Below are 17,902 nucleotides of genomic sequence, written 5' to 3'. Positions count from 1 at the left end.
GATGCAAAAACTAAATTTCCTAGATCATATAAACTGAGGTTTTTGTGCCTTATATATTGGCTTACATGCTCGTCTGGATAGAGATCCAAATCCTATGTTTATTTGGTGTCAAACTCTCTGTAATCTTTCTAGAAGAAATCCTGGAAAAGTTATATTCGGTTGGACCAAAGTTGGACGTGGCCTACTTTTTGTTCTCAGAGCTATTTACCAAGCTGCTTGACTTCGGCTGACTTCGGTTTCCTAGTTCTTGTGAAACTCTGACTTCTTTTCCATATTGATCTTCTCTTTCTATGAAGTCAAAATTAAGGCTTTGAGATCAGATTTAAGACTCTTTTAACTCAATTATTATTCTCTTTTAGAGTCCCATTAGGCTTGGCACTCATGGAGACAAATATGACATTTTGCCCTAGGCTTTTTACTGTAATTCAGTGACTCCTTTTTGACTTGTTTGACTTCTTTTTCCCTCCATATTTCACATTTAGGTTCTTTGACCTGCAAAACTCAAATTGCATCATATTAGAATATTTAAATATAAAATGGAGACTAACATACACATAATTGGGGTTATAAATCATTACTTTTGAGCACTTATCACAACCCCAACTAGCATTTTGCTAGTCTCTTAGCAAATATATGTTATACTAGAGAAGTGTTCAAAGCTAACAATACTAATTAAATAATAAACTAACTCACTTTCGCAGGCATCGCGGTTGCATTTACCATATGCAACAAGGCCTTAAACCTTTAAGTTACCCTTAAAGGACGAGTTATAACCCTCGTGAGGGTTTTCAGTTGATATACCCACAAAATCAATTTTACATATGAACTATGGTGAAATCTAGAGAAAACAACTTTTTCAGTTAAAATGTCTAAATCAAAAAGTTATTACTTATCATACCCATGATCATAAAACATTAGGCTAAGGTTCTATTCTTAAAGATAGAAAAGACTGACTAATCATCCTAACTAGAACTTATTCATTTTTAACCATTTTGATTCCTTTCTCTTTTCCAAGCAACGGAATTTCTACCTTACCTTTGGATTAGTATTTTGACTTCAAATCTCACCATTTCATACACTCACAAGAAAATCTCTCTCAGATAAGTTTTCTATTTTACCTCCATATATAGGGAAATGATTAAAAAAAAAATAGAACATCCCACACATTTAGTCTGAAAGACGGAAATTTGCAAATATATAAATAAAGTCTCATGGAAAGAATGTCAATCACATTTGAAGTGTCGGGTCCTTCACTTTAGCATCCTCTCACCTATTCTACACTTCATATCATACTTTAGTGATAAGTCTGGGTATTAAAACGGGGTTTAGGGCAGGTTAACAAGAAAAGGGTAAAAAGGATTCAAAAATTTCTGAGAATATACTAAAGACTTTGTGCTTTTGACCTTCTTGGAAATTTTCTTCACTTGTAGACTGCAACACTAGACCTCTATCACTACTTTTGCTCAATTATTTATATTTCTTTTCTTTTCTTTTCTTTTTTTGAGCAAAAGGAATGATTTTCTTCACTTGACTTTAGTAAAATTTTCTTAAAAAATCTTCTTCGTTCTAGCTTTCTCTTTAGTCTTTAGAAATCCTCAAAAATATGGATAAGGCTAATAATATGGGATATACTCCTTATTTGGAGTTGGGTTTAAGATGATTGGTTTAAGAATAAAAGGTTTAATATATAAGGCTCAAAAGTGGTTAATATGATAATCCTACTAGGTGGGATAAAGGCTGATTGGTTCACTACTTGACTTATCAGTATGATATTCCGCTTTAAATAGACTACAAGACCTAATGGCTATCTCCCCAGTTGATGCCACCTCGTGATTGACCAAATCAAGAATAAATGAGACTACACAACGAATTTAAGCATTGAAAAATGGTTGAGTCAACTTGGACTCAGATTTACATAAAGACTCTCCAAGAAATTAAAATTGAAAGGCTCAAGTCTCACAGGTCAAGTCTCTATACTAATCCTCTAGTTTGGTAGAAGTTTAAGTTGCTTTTTCATTTGAAATTCCTCTAGTGGTGTATTATATGAACTTACTCTAGACTAAGACTTTTATCAGTGAGATCTATTTCTAGTAAGAGAAACTTAGTCTAAAAGTCTTACTAATCCTGGTCATGACTTATAATTTCCTATTTCATTAGCCAGTTTAAACGATAAAAATATACTTTTCACCTAGAATCACCATAATTCACATATAAACTTTCCAAATATTGTAATTAAAATATTGCAAAATTTTAATTCTCACCCCCCTAACTAAATTAGGCATTGTCCTCAATGACTAAATAAAATAACTGAAAGTTTACCATAATTGAAATAATCAGGGAAAAGGAGGGATATTACCTTAAATGCGTGCAAAATTACATCAACTAAAATCTGTAGAATTTATATCCTTAACAAAACAAATAAGAATGATGATTTATAAGGATCAATAATTACTACAACGACTAAATATTTGTCATGTGCTCAATCTGTAGAGTGATACGTCTCTAAAAAGACAGAGAAAAGGTGCTAGAGTGGAATGTAAGAGTCACATGTACAAATGACATGACTGAAAAATAAAAATTAAAAATTAAATAATAAATAATAGTAATAATAATAATGATAATAATAATAAGTTAAATCAATAGTTTCATTGTTGCACGGAATACCAGATTTGTCTCTGCCTAAAAATAAAAGAGATAAAACCATAATAGACAATCAAGTACATGAGTGATCAAAAATAGTTTTTAAGAAAATGTGGAACTGCGATAGTCCAAATTTCTCTACCAGAAAATCAGTTAATAAGCTCGGATTGATTATCCTAATACAACTCCATTTTCCCAGGCCACTCGCCTTCTCATAATCGATTCGACAATCATAAAAACATCAAACAATATATCTTCAGGACATTTGTCACCCTTAGAATAAAAGAGACAGACCCAACCCCGATTTCCGCATTCTTGTTTAAAAAAAAAATTAGTTCATGGCATGTTATCAAACAACTCTCCTTAACAGAGTTCTGCGTGAATTTATCGTTTAGCTGCCATGTGCAACTGTTTGCGAACTTATCCTCAAGCTTTCGTAATGCGTATGGCCAAACAGAGGGTAAAATAACACAACAAAACTACTGGAACAATACTGCAAACAGTTGCTCAGTAAACCAAAATAATCGTCCTGTACACCAAAAACCTTGTTTCTCCGAAATTTTTCAAGCCTAACTACGGCACCATTCCTTCTTCACAGTTCAACACCCATTAATACCTTCACATTTTTTCCCATTCTCCTCAATCAACAGCCAACAAAAAAAAGAAAACAAACTGAAAAATTAATTCAAATCACGAATTTCAGCCACCCATAATCGAAACTGAGCGGTGATACAAGTGTTAAACACGGCGGTCGAATCTTGAGCCACCCATAATTCAAATCCCATTATGCTTGACCGGCGGTCGATCTTGCCGGTGAGCAAGTGTTGAACACTGACGATAAGTCGCGTCGATCGGGTGGAAGTTGCGGGTTGTGGTGGGTGGAGTTAAATTGATGATGAGGTGGTTGTTATTTGTGACTTGTCAGAATTTTGGAAGTATGCGACTTGTGGTGGGGGCGGTTGGAAGTGTGTCCGGAAGAGGTAGAAGGAGTGTGGGGTGCTTTGGAAGAAGAAGAAGAAGTTTTTTTTTTTTTTTTTTTTTTTTTTTTTTTTTGGTTGTTGGGCTTTTTTGAGTTTTAAGGCCCAAAATCGATTTTAGAGAGTTTTACTAGGGTTGGGATTTAAAACAAAGTGGGATTCTAACTTTATCGGGTAGGGAATAGAGATCTAGTCCCAGAATGGAGAAGAATTCTAAACCTTACTAAAAGCACAACTTAACATATATATATATGTGTCGCGCATACACTTCAAAGCTCATATCTATTTCATTCTTATTCATAAAAACTAATCACTCACTCCATAAACTATTGATATTTTAAGAAATTAAAAACAACTAATCCCATGACAGTAGAAAATAAAATTAACTTCTACGTAAACTCTTCCAAATACTATACCCTAACGAGTAAAAATAGATTAATTCTCCGTACTCTCGATACTTCAAGCTCCTTCCCGAACCTTGTCATTGCTATCAATGTGCTCCAAAATTATCTTCCAAACTTCCTTGTCGGTACAATTTTTGTAAATATCTTCATCACTCCAATAACACCTCGACAACAACTTTCTTCCGTATTTGATGTCCAATTTAACCTTATAATCCCAAGCCAAGAGTCTAGAGCGCCTAAGAGTGATGTGTAGTGCATTGACTATTTGAATTGGGACCCAATCTTTGTAGTGATTCTCTAAGCCTGGACACAAGTAATGTACCATCTTGCAAATAAAAACGGGGAGCACTAGCTTATTGGTGTTCCTAAGAAAGATGTATACGATTTGTGTTAGCATCCTATAGAATACGTTGTAGAATTCACCGTTCTCCAAAGCCTTTAGTAAGTGTAGGCTATATTTATCAGCAGAAAATAGATTAGGATCACCGAAGATATTGGTAGAGATCCACATCAAAGCTAAGGCACGGTTTCGAGCAAAGGTGTTTATAGGGATGCGCTTGCGATCTATTACTTTCAAACCTGGTCCTAGTTGCTTCTCGTAGGTGAGAGCCCCATTCTTTGGTTCTTGGTTTAGAAAGTTTCTATTGACTCCTCGACTCATATCCTCCACCAATCCTGTTAGTTCACACCTAATCTCTTCATCTTCTACTCCAAACATCCTTGAAATCACTTCGGGGCTTATGCAGAAGTGCATGGTTTTAAGAGATGCTACTAGGTATCCCATAGTACTGAAGGTTTGAAGACAAGAATAGAATTCACGAACCATCCGAGGAGAGGAAAGTAAATGTCTTCGGTGTATAAAACAAACCCGATCAGGTTTCTAACTTCTAGTTGATTTCAAGTAATGTCCTAAAGGGTCATTAAACAAATCTTGATAGCACTTCTCTAGTATGATCTTGGCATCTGGGAGAGATTGATTTTGGGCTTAATTCAACAGTCTGGAATGTTCCTAAGTTTATGTAATTCATTGTAGCACATGGTCGGTTTATGATTTGAGAGGTATTTGCGGTGAAAGGGGTGAAATATGGAAAGTATGGGTCGATTTCTTCTGACATGTTTTGGCTATGAAATACAGAATGAAAGAGATGTAGAACGTATTGAAATAGTGAATTCAGGAGATGCTACAAAGTATAGCTTTATAGGAGAAGTTTCAGACGTGCTCCACTTCTCTTCTAGTCAGAAACGCGAAAAGCTGACTTCCTTTCGATTTGGGTAGATTTCTATTCCTTTTTGAACTTGAATTCTACAGACTCCTGACTCTCTCTTCTTTCTTTGCACGAAAATATTTAGTCTTTTGGGTTATGTTGGACTATCCTAAGTCCTCTAATCCTAATTAAAATGGAATTAGTATAAAGCTAACGAGAGTTGAAGTAGAAGTAGGAAAAAGTCTTCTCTTATATAGTTGAAGCAATGTGAGTTTAGTGAGGATTTTGCTATGAATTTTCAGCACAATGTGCCTCAGTGCACGATTTTTTTTTTTTTTTTTGATAAGAAATAATTTTACTATCTATTTAAACTACTTGGGTTGCCTCCCATAAAGCTTAAGTTTAATGTCGCCAACCCGACATAGAGGGGAAACTTAAGTTTACCCCCTTAACTAAATTAGGCTCATCTTCTAATGTGGTCCGATTTGCTCTATCCTCGTTTTTCTAGCGCAGAAAATAAGAAATGAATGGAGCTTATTGTGGCGGTTCTCGCTAGTACAAGGATATAATCTTGCAACACCGTGGGTAGTTTATCCTATAGATTGTTTTTCCGGATCGGGTATGTCTTTGTATATTGGTTCTATAAGTAAAAGTTTCCTCTATATCTCGTGTAGGTAGCTCTAAAAATGGTTTTAAACGGTGTGCATTTACTTTAAAACTAGTACCTCGTTTTGGATCCTCTAACTCTATTACACCATGGTGTGTAACGTTTCTTACAAAGTAAGGACTGACCATCTAGACCGCAATTTTCCGGAAATAATTCTAATCTAGAGTCATAGAGTAAAACTTTTCGACCGAGTAGAAATCTTTCCTTAAAATTTGTTTATCATGGGCTAGCTTTGTTCTTTTCTTATAGTTCTTTGAACTTTCATAGCGCCACTCATTATTTCTTCTAACTTCGTTTAGTTGTAGCTTTCTTTGTTCTCCAGCCTTATCTAATTGAAGTTCATGGCTCTAATGCCCAATAGGCTCGGTGTTCTAGTTCGACAGGTAGGTGACAAGTCTTGCCATAGACAATACGATAAGGGGACATAGCTATAGGAGTTTTGAACGCAGTACGATAAGCCCATAAAGCATCATTAAATCTAAAATACCAATCTTTCTTCGAAGGGTTAATTGTTTTCTCTAGAATATTTTTAATCTCCCTATTCGAAACTTCGGCTTGCCCATTTGTTTGTGGATGGTATGGAAGAGCAACTTTATGTGTTATTCCGTACTTGGACATTAGATTTCCAAATACCCTATTGCAAAAATGCAAGCCATTATCACTAATTATAGCTTTAGGAGTTCCGAACCTAGGTAAAATATACGCTTTAAGAAAATCTACGACCACTTTATGATCAGCGGTCCTTGTTGCTACGGCTTCAACCCATTTGGACACATAATCAACTGCCACTAGGATGTATAGAAAACCATTAGATTGAGGAAAAGGGCCCATGAAGTCTATACCCCATACGTCAAAAATTTCACATATGAGAATGGATTGTTGGGGCCATTCATTTCGTTTGGTTATTTTTCCTAAATGTTGGCATCTAGAACAGGCTTTACAATAGGTTATAGCATCTCTAAACATGGTGGGCCAATAAAATCCACACTGCAAAATCTTTAGCGGTTTTTCTTGAACCAAAATGCCCACCACAAGCTTGGTCATGGCAAAAGATAGAATAGATTGTTGCTCAAATTTCGGGATGCATCTACGGATTATCCGATCCGGGCAATACTTAAATAGGTAATGGTCATCCCAAAATAATCTTTTACTTTGTGAAGAAAATATCCTTCTCTGGTTTGGTCCAATGAGATGGGATTTGATTTGTCACTAAATAATTCACGATGTCAAGATACCATGGTACTTGTGAAATATTATAGAGGTGTTCGTCGGGGAAAGTTTTTCTTGAATAGGTGGGGATTCTACGAGAGACTCACACACTAGCCTAGATAAATGGTCAAGAACTACATTTTCTTTTCTTGTTTGTTTGTCGTGGATTTCTAAGTCAAATTCTTGTAAAAGAAGGATCCAACGAATTAAACGTGGCTTAGCATCTTGTTTAACTAATAAGTGGCGAAGCGCCGCATGATCAGTATAAACTATAACTTTAGATCCAATAAGGTACGAACGAAATTTGTCAAGGGAAAAGACGATAGCTAACAACTCTTTTTCAGTTGTGGAATAGTTTCTTTGAGCATCATTAAGTGTTTTACTCGCGTAGGATATTACATAAGGTACTTTGTCCACTTTTTGGCCTAGAACAGCTCCTACGGCATAATCGGATGCATCGCACATAATTTCAAAAGGTAATCTCCAATCAGGAGGTTTGATAATTGGTGCGGTTGTGAGTGCATGTTTAAGTTGTTCAAATGCGGTAAGGCAATCTTCCCCAAATTCAAAATCATTATCCTTGACTAAGAGATTTGTTAAAGGCCGTGCAATTTTGCTAAAATCCTTAATGAACCTACGGTAGAAACCGGCGTGTCCTAAGAAGGCTCGAATATCTTTTACACATTTTGGGACAGGGAGTTTAGCTATTAACTCAACTTTTGCTTTATCCACTTCAATACCCGCATCAGACACGGAATGACCTAAAACAATCCCTTGTTTTACCATAAAATGACATTTCTCCCAGTTAAGTACTAGGTTGGTGTCACGACATCTTTTTAAGACTACAGATAAATGGTGTAGACAATCGTCAAATGTAGATCCAAAAACAGAGAAGTCATCCATAAAGATTTCTATGAATTTTTCTACCATGTCGCTAAAAATACTCATCATACAATCACTGGAAGGTAGCAGCGCGTTACATAAGCCAAAAGGCATACGCCTATAAGCAAATGTTCCAAAGGGACATGTAAATGTAGTCTTCTCTTGATCGTCAGGATGAATAGGGATTTGGTTATATCCCGAGTATCCATCTAAGAAACAGTAAAATGCTTGGCCGGCTAATCTTTCTAGCATTTGGTCTATGAAAGGTAAAGGAAAGTGATCCTTTCTAGTAACACTATTTAGCTTTCTATAGTCAATGCATACTCTCCATCTGGTTTGCACTCTAGTAGGCACTAACTCATTGTGATCGTTGGCTACAACCGTTATACCTGATTTCTTCGGTACTACTTGTACTGGACTAACCCACTTACTATCTGATATTGGGTATATAATGTCAGCATCTAGAAGTTTGATTATTTCTGCAAGTACCACTTCTTTCATGTTAGGATTTAGACGTCGTTGTGGTTGGCGAGAAGTTTTGGCATTTTCTTCTAGGTGAATTCTATGTTGGACAATTTGAAGGACTTATCCCTTTTATGTCACCTATGGACCATCCTATAGCTTCTTTGTTTTCTCTTAGAGTTTCTAATAGTTTAGTTTCTTGTTTACTAGTTAAGTCTGAAGCTATCACAACGGGTAATTCCTTTGCCTCATCTAGGAACACATATTTTAAGTTTGCAGGTAAAGGTTTTAACTCACGCCTAGGTGGTTCCATTAATATAGGTGGTTCAATTATATCCTGTGTCTTTTCTTTAAATTTATTAGATGCACCTGGAATGTTCTCATCTAGCAACGCATTAACCTGACATCTAACACTATCCTTTTCATAATCAGTAACTAATTGTGATAGACACATTAACAGTGGATCTTCTCGATAGGTTTGTTCAAATGTTTCGGATGCTAATTCCTCAATCATACACATATCATCTACCCCTTTGGTATCATCAGGATGTTTCATAAGCTTAAAAACGTTTACTTCCACTTTTAGATTCCCAAATGTTATTGTCATGCTCCCATTCCTACAATTTATTAAAGCTTCTGCTGTAGCTAAGAATGGTCTACCCAAGATGATAGGAATTTGGTTTCCATTTGTAGGTAAAGTGTCAAGAACTATAAAATCAACGGGGTAATAAAAATCAGAAACCTTGATAATCACATCCTCGATTACCCCTCGTGGAATCTTAACAGATCTATCAGCTAACTGTAGTCTAACATTTGTTGGTTTCAAGTCTTTTAACCCTAGTCGTTTATAAACTGAGTAAGGTAACAAATTCACACTAGCACCTAAATCCAATAATGCTTGATCAGTGTAGTTCTCTCCTATTCTACACATAACTGTAGGACTACCGGGGTCCTTATGTTTTACTACGGCTTGGTTCTATAGAAAGGATGAACAACCTTGTGCAAGGAAAACTTCTTTTGGGATATTTGTTTTCTTTTTTACTAGGTCTTTTATGAATTTGGCATAGGAAGGCATTTGTTTAATTGCGCTTAGAAAAGGAATATTGATATGTAGATTTTTAAAAATATTCATGATCTCATTATACTGTGCTTCCTTTTTGTTATCTTTCAACCTAGAGGGGAATGGTGCGGGTGGAATTTTTTCAGTTACCTGCTCTTTGGTTTTCTCAGTTTCAACTGGCTTTTCCTTATCTTTTATTATAACAACTTCATCAGAATCAGGTATGTCAACTTTGTTATCTACTTTCTTTCCGGACCCAAGGGTAGATATCGAGTTAACTCCCTCTGTGGATGCGGATGAAGGAGTAGTTTCAACTTGATAAACATTTCTACCTTTTGGATTTTGTTCAGGTTGGCTTGGTAAGGTTCCTTTGGGTCTGTCTGCTAGACTAGCTAGTATCTGATTGAATTGTTGGCTCATCTGTTGAGTCATAACATCAAATTTTTGGTCAATCCTTTTGAATTCATTCTCGGTCTTGGTAGCTAAAGCTTTCATGGTTTCATCTATGGTATTGGGTTGGGTTTGGTAATTAGCCATAGGATCTATGGCTAATTCTCTATTCATGTTTGTTTGTTGTTGTTGCTATTGTGGTTGTGGATAATACTGTGGAGAAGGTGCTACTGTGCCTCTATTATTCATGTATTGTTGCCTATTGTTCCCTTGATTACCTTGAAAACCATATTGGTTTTGTTGTGGAGGCATATTCTGTCTCCATGAATTGTTTGAGTTATTTCTAAGATCTGGGTTATAGTTGTTGTTATTACTAAAATTATTTTGATAACCCTGTCTTTTGAATGTATTAAAAGCGCAAACATCATCAGTACCTTGAGCAACAAACATAGAGCAAACTGAGGTGTCATGATCTGTAGTAAGGCAATTTTCACAAAATTGATTGACACTCATTGCTTGTTGAGGTTGATTATTCTTTGGAGGGTTTAAAGTGAATGAATCAAATTTCTTGTTTAAGTTTTCGATTCCTGTGGTTAAACTAGCAATGGCACCTTCAAGTTTCTCATTGAGTTCGTTTTTAACCTCATACATACCTGATTTACTAAAACTTATCCCCCCATCTACCCGTGCCATGTCCTCATGGTCACTACTATTGGCCCAATCCTTAGAACTCTCAGAAAAGTTTTGCAAAAAAGTGTAGGCTTCATCAGGAGTAAGACTAGTAAATCTTCCTCCATTCATTGATTCAATTAACTGACGGTTCATAGGTGAAAAACCTTTTATAATGTAATGTACAATATTAAGTATGTCAAAACCATGATGTGGACAACGGACAAGTAAATCATTAAATCTATCCCATGTTGTATGAAACTCTTCATTAGGTTTTCCTTTGAAGGTTGAAATAGCCAATTGCATGGCTTCAGTTTTACGTAAAGGGTAATATTGTTTCATAAACTTTTGTGATAGTTGCTCCCAAGTAGTTATAGAATTAGAGGGTAGGGATCTATACCAACGTAGTGCGGCATCCTTAAAAGTCAATGGGAACAACCTTAATCTAGTCTCTTCAGGGGAAAGATGAGGTGCTTTAAAAGTACTTAATATGCTCAAGAATTTACTCAAATGATTATATGGCTCTTCATTTGTTTTTCCATAATATCTTGGCAACATATTAAGAATAGTGGGCTTAATCTCATAGTTATTGTTATTGTCGGGCATCACTATGTAGTTCAGTGGTTGAACTGCGATAGGTTGAAACAAGGTGCTAAGAGTTCTTTGATCAGCCATGGCGGCTAATGGTACTCTCTCTGGTGTATCCTCTAAGTTTACTAGTGGTGTGTGTGTTTCAGAATCAGAATCAAATCCTGAGTTTGATGGTGTGGTCTCTTCCAAAACCAGAATTGGAAGATTGTTACAAGAATTAGCTCTTCTGATTAAACGTTTACGAGGCGAATCACGAAACCAAGTTTTCATGCACTAGATAATAAAGCTATGTAAAATAATCTAATATGCACTTAAGTTTTAGTAAACCAGGTATGTATGAGGTTAAAAATGAACTCAATGAGAAACTTGAAGGTGCCATTGCTAGTTTAACCACAGGAATCGAAAACTTAAACAAGAAATTTGATTCATTTACTTCAAACCCTCCAATGAATAATCAACCTCAACAAGCAATGAGTGCCAATCAATTTTGTGAAAGTTGTTTCGCCACAGACCATGATACACTAATTTGTCCAGTATTTGTTGCCCATAACTTTAGTAATAACTATAACCAAGATCCACGAAATAATTATCAATGGAGACAGAACATGTCTTCACAGCAAAACCAATATGGTTTTCAGGGTTATCAAGGGAACAATAGACAACAATACATGAATAATAGAGGCGCAGTAGTACCTTCTCCACAGTATTATCCACAACAACAACAACAACAACAACACCAACAACAAACAAACATGAACAGAGAATTAACTATTGATCCTATGGCTAGCTACCAAACCCAACCTAACACCATAGATGAAACCATGAAAGCTTTAGCCACCAAAACCGAGAATGAATTCAAAAGAATTGATAAAAAATTTGATATTATGGCTCAACAAGTAACACAACAAATTTCTCAGGTAACTCAACAAATAACTCAACAGATGAGCCAACAATTCAATCAAATACTAGCTAGTCTAGCAGACAGACCCCAGGGAACTCTACCAAGTCAACCTGAACAAAACCCTAAAGATAGAAATGTTTATCAAGTTGAAACCACCCCTTCATCCACACCCACAGAGGCAGTTAACTCAATATCTACCCTTAGGTCAGGAAAGAAAGTAGATAACAAAGTTGACATACCTGATTCTGATGAAGTTGTTATAACAAAAGATAAGGAAAAGCCAGTTGAAACTGAGAAAACCAAAGAGCGTGTAACTCCAAAAAAATTCCACCCGCACCATTCCCCTCTAGGTTAAAAGATAACAAAAAGGAAGCACAATATAATGAGATCATGAATATTTTTAAAAATCTACATATCAATATTCCTTTTCTAAGTGCAATTAAACAAATACCTTCATATGCAAAATTTATAAAAGACCTAGTAAAGAAGAAAACAAATATTCCTAAGGACGCTTTTATTGCACAAAGTTGTTCATCCTTTCTACAGAACAAAGCCGTAGTAAAACATAAGGACCCCGGTAGTCCTACAGTTATGTGTAGAATAGGAGACGACTACACTGATCAAGCATTATTGGATTTAGGTGCTAGTGTGAATTTATTACGATACTCAGTTTATAAACAGCTAGGGTTAAAAGACTTGAAACCAACAAATGTTAGACTACAGTTAGCTGATAGATCTATTAAGATTCCACGAGGAATAATAGAGGATGTGATTATCAAGGTCTCTGATTTTTATTACCCCGTTGACTTTATAGTTCTTGACACTTTACCTACAAATGGAAACCAAATTCCTATCATCTTGGGTAGACCATTCTTAGCTACAGCAGAAGCTTTAATTAATTGTAGGAATGGGAACATGTCTATCACTTTCGAATATGAGAGTAGATGTAAACATATTTACACTATTTAGAAACCCCGACGATGATTACGGAAAAGATGGATGATCTATGTGTAGTACACACAATAGCTAATAAAAGTTTTAGGAACACTCACCACAAAGATCCATTTTTATCATGTGTATCACAATTAGGCATGAATTATAACAAGGATAGTGTTATACATCATATTAATACATTGCTAGACACTGGTCAACCTCATACAAAAATAGAAGACATTCGAGCATCTTTATGTCAAGCTACTTTTAATCGTAGATTTATCAAATATTTAATTAAGATGACTAAGCCCTCTACTAAAATGTATAGGCCACGCATGGAAAAGAAGAAAGATAAAAAGAGCAAAAATTGGATTACAAACAAGTTTTAAGTCTAGGGAATCTGACTATAAAAGACCCACAAATTTAAAAAAAAAATAAAAAAAAAAAATCAATTACCTAAGCTAGTTAGGGGGGTAACCTTAAGTTTCCCCCCTCTATGTCGGCTGGCGACATTAAACGTAGCGCTTATGGGAGGCCACCCAAGTAGTTTAAATAGATAGTATCTCATGACAAGAAAATTGAACAAAAATAAAATAAAATAGATGCGTACCTGAACCTGTGCTGAAAGATAAAGCTAAAGAATTCGGTGAGTTGATGATTCTTGAGCTTTTTATATTTCCAACTGTGGATAGCTTTCTCCAAATTCAATTCAAACAATGATAGAGGACTTAGGATAGTCCAACATAACCCAGTTCGTGCAAGGAAAAAGAGGGAGAGTGCGATAGATTTTGGAATTCGAGTTAAGATAGGAGTTGAAATCTACCCAGCGTCAGGAAGCTGTAGCTTCACGATTAGGACTAGTAACGACGTGGAGCACTTCTGAAAGTTTTCCTATAAAGCTATATTTTGTAGCGTCTCTTGCGTTCACTACATCAACACTTTCTACATCTCTGTATTCTCTATCCCATCACCACAAAATGTTCGGGAAGGAGCTTTAAGTATCAAGAGCACGGAGAATTAATCTATTTTTACTCGTTATGGTATAGTATATGGAAGAGTTTACATAGATGTTAATTTTATTTTCTACTGTCATGGGATTAGTTGTTTTTAATTTCTTAAAATATCAATAGTTTATGGAGTGAGTGATTAGTTTTTATGAATAAGAATGAAATTGATATGAGCTTTGAAGTGTATGCGCGACACATATATATATGTTAAGTTGTGCTTTAGTAAGGTGGAATTCTTCTCCATTACGGACTAGATCTCTATTCCTGACCAGTAAGTTAGAATCCCACTTTGTTTTAAATCCCAACCCTAGTAAAACTCTCTAAAATCAATTTTGGGCCTTAAAACTCAAAAAAAGCCCAACAACCAAAAAAAAAAAAAAAAAAAAAAAAAAAAAAAAAAAAAACTTCTTCTTTTTCTTCTTCCGCAAGCACCCACACTCCTTCTTCCTCTTCCGGACACACTTCCAGCCGCCCCCACCATAAGTCGCATACTTCCAGCCGCACAAGTCACAAATAACAACCACCTCATCACAATTTAACTCCACCCACCACAACCCGCAACTTCTAGCCGATCAGACGCACTTATCGTCGTGTTCAACACTTGCTCACCGGCAAGATCGACCGCCGGTCAAGCATAATGGGATTTGAATTATGGGTGGCTCAAGATTCGACCGCCGTGTTCAACACTTGTATCACCGCTCAGTTTCAATTATGGGTGGCTGAAATTCGTGATTTGAATTAATTTTTCAGTTTGTTTTCTTTTTTTTGTTGGCTGTTGATTGAGGAGAATGGGAAAAACATGAAGGTAGTAATGGGTGTTGAACTGTGAAGAAGGAATGGTGCCGTAGTTAGGGTTGAAAATTCGGAGGAGAAACAAGGTTTTTGGTGTATGGAGGGACGATTTTTTGGTTTACTGAGCAACTGTTTGCAGTATTGTTCTAGTAGTGTTGTTGTGTTAGTTTACCTTCTGTATGGCCATCTCCATTACGACAGCTCGAGGATAAGTTCGCAAACGGTTGAACATGACGACCGAACGAAAAATTCATGCCGAACTCTGTTATGGAGAGTTGTTTGATAACAATGCCATAAACGGATTTTTTTTAAACAAGAATGCGAAAATCGGGGTTGGGACTGTCTCTTGTATTCTAAGGGTGACAAATGTCCTGAAAATATATTGTTTGATGTTTTTATGATTGTCGAATCGATTATGAGAAGGCGAGTGGCCTGGGAAAATGGAGTTGTAATGGGATAATGAAATCGAGTTTATTATCATAACTGATTTTCTGGTAGAAAAATTTGGACTTAGCTCACAGTTCCGCATTTTCTTTAAAACTATTTTTGATCACTCATGTATTTGATTGTCTATTATGGTTTTATCACTTTTATTTGTAGGCAGAGACAAATCTTGTATTCCGTGCAACAATGAAACTATTGATTTAAATTATTATTATTACTATTGATTTAAATTATTATTATTATTATTATTATTATTATTATTATTATTATTATTATTCATTGTTTATTTTTTATTTTTCAGTCGTGTCATTTGTACATGTGACTCTTACATTCCACTTTAGCACATTTTCTCTGTCTTTTTAGAGGCGTATCACTCTCTGATTGAGCACATGACAAATATTTAGTCGTTGTAGTAATTATTGATCCTTATAAATAATCACTCTTATTTGTTTTGTTAAGGATATAAATTCTACAGATTTTAGTTGATGTAATTTTGCATGCATTTAAGGTAATATCCCTCCTTTTCTCTCGATTATTTCAATTATGGTAAGCTTTCAAGTTATTTTATTTAGTCATTGAGGACAATGCCTAATTTAGTTAGGGGGTGAGAATTAAAATTTTGCAATATTTTAATTACAATATTTGGAAAGTTTATATGTGAATTATGGTGATTCTAGGTGAAAAGTATATTTTTATCGTTTAAACCTGGCTAATGAAATAGGAAATTATAAGTCATGACCGGGATTAGTAAGACTTTTTAGACTAAGTTTCTATTACTAGAAATAGATCTCTCATCGATAAAAGTCTTAGTCTAGAGTAAGTTCATATAATACACCACTAGAGGAATTTCAAATGAAAAAGCAACTTAAACTTCTACCAAACTAGAGGAATAGTATAGAGACTTGACCTGTGAGACTTGAGCCTTTCAATTTTAATTTCTTGGAGAGTCCTTACGTAAATCTGAGTCCAAGTTGACTCAACCATTTTTCAGTGCTTAAATTCGTTGTGTAGTCTCATTTATTCTTGATTTGGTCAATCACGAGGTGGCATCAACTGGGGAGATAGCCATTAGGTCTTGTAGTCTATTTAAAGCGGAATATCATACTGATAAGTCAAGTAGTAAACCAATCAGCCTTTATCCCACCTAGTAGGATTATCATGTTAACCACTTTTGAGCCTTATATATTAAGCCCTTTATTCTTAAACCAATCACCTAAAACCTAACTCCAGACAAGGAGTATATCCCATATTATTAGCCTTACCCATATTTCTGAGAATTTCTAAAGAACTAAAAAGAAAGTTAAAACGAAGAAGATTTTGAAGAAAATTTGACCAAAGTCAAATGAAGAAAATCATTTCTTTTGCTCAAAGAAAAAAATATATATATAAAAAAAAATAAAAAAAAAAAAATTTGAGCAAAAGTAGTGATAAAGTTCAAGTGTTGCAATCTACAAGTGAAGAAAATTTCCAAGAAGGTCAAAAGCACAAAGTCTTTAGTATATTCTCAGAAATTTTTGAATCATTTTTACCCTTTTCTTGTTAACCTGTCCTAAGCCCCGTTTTAATACCCAGACTTATCACTAAAGTATGATATGAAGTGTAGAATAGGTGAGAGGATGCTAAAGTGAAGGACCCGACACTTCAAATGTGATTGACATTCTTTCCATGAGACTTTATTTATATATTTGAAAATTTCTGTCTTTCTGACTAAATATGTGGGATGTTCTATTTTTTTACTCATTTCCCGACATATGGAGGTAAAATAGAAAACTTATCTGAGAGAGACTTTCTTGTGAGTGTATGAAATGGTGAGATTTGAAGTCAAAATACTAATCCAAAGGTAAGGTAGAAATTTCGTTACTTGGAAAAGAGAAAGGAATCAAAATGGTTAAAAATGAATAAGCTCTAGTTAGGATGATTAGTCAGTCTTTTCTATCTTTATGAATAGAACCTTAGCCTAATGTTTTATGATCATGGGTATGATAAGTAATAACTTTTTGATTTAGACATTTTAACTGAAAAAGTTGTTTTATCTAGATTTCACCATAGTTCATATGTAAAATTGATTTTGTGGGTATATCAACTGAAAACCCTCACGAGGCTATAACTCGTCCTTTAAGGGTAACTTAAAGGTTTAAGGCCTTGTTGCATATGGTAAATGCAACCGCGATGCCTGCAAAAGTGAGTTAGTTTATTATTTAATTAGTATTGTTAGCTTTGAACATACGTAGTATAACATATATTTGCTAAGAGACTAGCAAAATGCTAGTTGGGGGTTGTGATAAGTGCTCAAAAGTAATGATTTATAACCCCAATTATGTGTATGTTAGTCTCCATTTTATATTTAAATATTCTAATATGATGCAATTTGAGTTTTTGCAGGTCAAAGAACCTAAATGTGAAATATGGAGGGAAAAGAAGTCAAACAAGTCAAAAAGGAGTCATTGGGAATTACAGCTAAAGGCCTAGGGCAAAAATGTCATATTTGTCTCCATAAGTGCCAAGCCTAATGGGACTCTAAAAGAGGATAATAATTGAGTTAGAAGAGTCTTCAATTTTATCTCAAAGCCTTAATTTTGACTTCATAGGAAGATGAGATCAACATGGAAAAGAAGTCAGAGTTTCACAAGAATTAGGAAACTGAAAGCTATCTCGGAAAGCTCGCGGCT

This window comes from Coptis chinensis, chromosome 4, assembly GCF_015680905.1.
Source record: "Coptis chinensis isolate HL-2020 chromosome 4, ASM1568090v1, whole genome shotgun sequence".
Taxonomy (NCBI): domain Eukaryota; kingdom Viridiplantae; phylum Streptophyta; class Magnoliopsida; order Ranunculales; family Ranunculaceae; genus Coptis; species Coptis chinensis.
Note: the sequence above shows the minus strand (reverse complement) of the source record.